Source organism: Chiloscyllium plagiosum, unplaced genomic scaffold (assembly GCF_037043375.1).
Source record: "Chiloscyllium plagiosum isolate Xiang-an unplaced genomic scaffold, Cpla_swu_hap1 HiC_scaffold_47, whole genome shotgun sequence".
NCBI lineage: Eukaryota > Metazoa > Chordata > Chondrichthyes > Orectolobiformes > Hemiscylliidae > Chiloscyllium > Chiloscyllium plagiosum.
In genome coordinates, this window is record NW_028270185.1 from 49,000,171 (window position 1) to 49,002,973 (window position 2,803).

Below are 2,803 nucleotides of genomic sequence, written 5' to 3' on the forward strand. Positions count from 1 at the left end.
CGAGCCATTTAGATACAAAACTGGCTTGAAGGTAGGAGACAGAGAGTGGTGATGGAGGGTTGCTTTGTGGACTGGAGGCCTGTGAGCAGCAGTGTGCTGCAGCAATGGATATTGGGGCCTTCAATAAGTGACTTGGATGTGAATATATGAGATATGGTCAGAAGGCACCAAACTTGGAGGGGTAGTGGGCAGTGTAGAAAGTTAGTTCAGAATACAACAGGATCTTGATCAGATGGGCCATTGGAATGAAAAATGGCAGACTGAGTTTAATTTAGATATATGTGAGCTGTTGTATTTTGGAAAGACAAATCAGGACAGGATGTATGCACTTAATGGTAAAGTCCTGGGGAGTGTTGCTGAACAAAGAGACCTTGGAGTTCAGGTTCATTCTTCCTTGAAAGTAGAGTCGCAGGTCAGCAGACTAGTGAAGGTGGTGTATGGTATGCTTATATTTATTTGTCAATGCATTGAATATGGAAGCTGGGATGTCATATTGTGGCTTCACAGGACATTGATTAAGCCATTTCAGGAATTCTGCTTTCAGTTCGAATATCCCTGTTCTGGGAAGGATGTTATGAAATTTGAAAGAAGTCAGACAAGATTTGCAAAAATGTTGCCAGGGTTGAAGGATTTGTGCTACAGGGAGAGACTGGGGCTATTTTCCCTGAAGAGTCAAAGACAGAGGTGACTTTATGGAGATTTATAAATCATGAGGGACATGGATACGGTGAACAGCCAGGGTCTTTTCCCCCCAGGTGAGGTGGGTCAAAACAAGAGCTCATGGGCTTAAGTTGAGAGGGCAAAGAATTAAAAGGGATCTAAGGGGCAATGATTTCAAGCGGAGTGTGGTGTGTGTATGGGAGGAGCTGCCAGATGAAGTAGAGGAGACTGATACAATAACAACATTTGAAAGGCATCCGTGAATGGGATGGGTTTTGAGGGATAGGGCCCAATAGCTGGCAAATGGGACTCCAGTAGTTTAGGATTCCGAGTCGGCATGAACGAATTGGACCGAAGGTCTGTTTCTGTGCTGTCCATCTCTATGGCACTAATAAATTAAGATGTGTTCCTCTTTTGTGGAGAGCTGTAGAAGCACAGATAATTGTCCTTGGAGCTGAGACGGTTAAGCAGTGATTTGGACCAGGTGCAGATTTGTTTCCAAACAATTAATTTGCAGAGAGAGAGGAATTGTTAGTATGATCACAATTTTTCGTAACTACTTTCAGGTAACTGGCAAATAATGCAAAGTGAAAATGGGAACATGATTTCACTCAGTAAGTTCTGCGCACATGGAATAGGCTGAACGGCAGCTGGACACAGATTCAGCAGGTGTTCTCAAACAGATTTATAATTTTACTTTTTAAGGAAAGACTTAGTGGGCTTTGGGCAAGTGAGAGGGGAGTTGGGACAGATTTGCAGCATCTCCAGAGGGAGAGAGTACAGACCCAATGGGCTGAATAGCCCCCAGCCCTTGTGCTCTGTGATACTGCCCCATTCACTATGAATGATGAAGCTCATCACTGGGCAGAGAGAGGGAGGATCCCACCACTTACCTCAGAATGGGGCCCGGCTCATTGATCTCAAACAAGTACACTGTTTCGAATAGCGTCGGAGGTCACCCTCTCAGGGGCATATCGCACTGACAAGCAAGGTACGGGTACAGAGACTGGCTCCAATGTAATGTGAGATAAATGAGGTTCCTGGTGATCAATGGTGATCGGAGATTCTCTGGTATAGGGCACAGACTGCCAGTTCTGCAGCTGACAGTGAGACATCAGAATGGGTGGTGCCTCCCTGGTGCCAGGGACAAGGATGTCTCGGGCAGGGAGCAGAGTATTCTCAAAAGGGAGTATGATCAGTGGGAGCTCATTGTACATTAATACCAATGACATCGGAAGAGGAAAGGATGAGGTCCTGACGAGAGAATATAGCACATTATCCTGGAGGATAAAAAGTAGGTCTTCGTGGGTAGTAATATCTGGATTACTCTTTGTGGCACATGCTAGTGAGATTAGGGACAGCAGGATAGAGCAGATGAATGTGTGGCTAAGGCTCTGGTGCAGGGAGAAGGATTGCTATGTTTTGATCATTGGAATCTCTGCTGGGGTAGAATTGACGTGCATAAGAAGGATGGATTGTACCTGAATTGGAAGGTGTCTAATATCCAGGCAGGGAGATTTGCTAGTGCTACTCAGGAGGCATTCAACCAGTGAGAGAGTAGGGGGTAAACCTAAAGAGATAGTGAGAGAAGAGGTATGTCTGAGGCTGATACAGTTGAGAAGATAGACAGTCAAGGCAGGAAAGGGCAAGGCACAGAACGAGGTGGGACAGAGCAGTTTCACTGCAAGAGGCCCGACAGGGAAGGCAGATGAGCTGAGGATTTGGTTTTGAACATGGGACTGGGATCTCATGGATATTACTGAAACGTGGCTCAGTGATGGATAGGTATAGATGCAATGGGAAGGATAGAAAGAGGGATGAGACGAGGCAGAATGGCGTTTTGGATTAGGGATACCTTTATGGTTGTGCTCAGGGAGGATATTATTGGGAGTATTTCCAGTGAAGTTATTTGGATGGAACTGGGAAATAAGAAAGAGATGATCACCTTGTTGTGGTTGTCTGCTTGGGTTTTGTCTGGTTGCTCTGGTTTCCTCCCATAGTCCAAAGATGTGTAGGATGGGTGGGTTCTCCAGGCTGAATTGCCCATAGTGTTCAGGGATGTGCTGGCCAAGTGGATTGCTCATTGGAATTGCATTTATAGGGGTAGGGTAGAAGGCTCTGATGTTCAGTGTGGATGTGATGG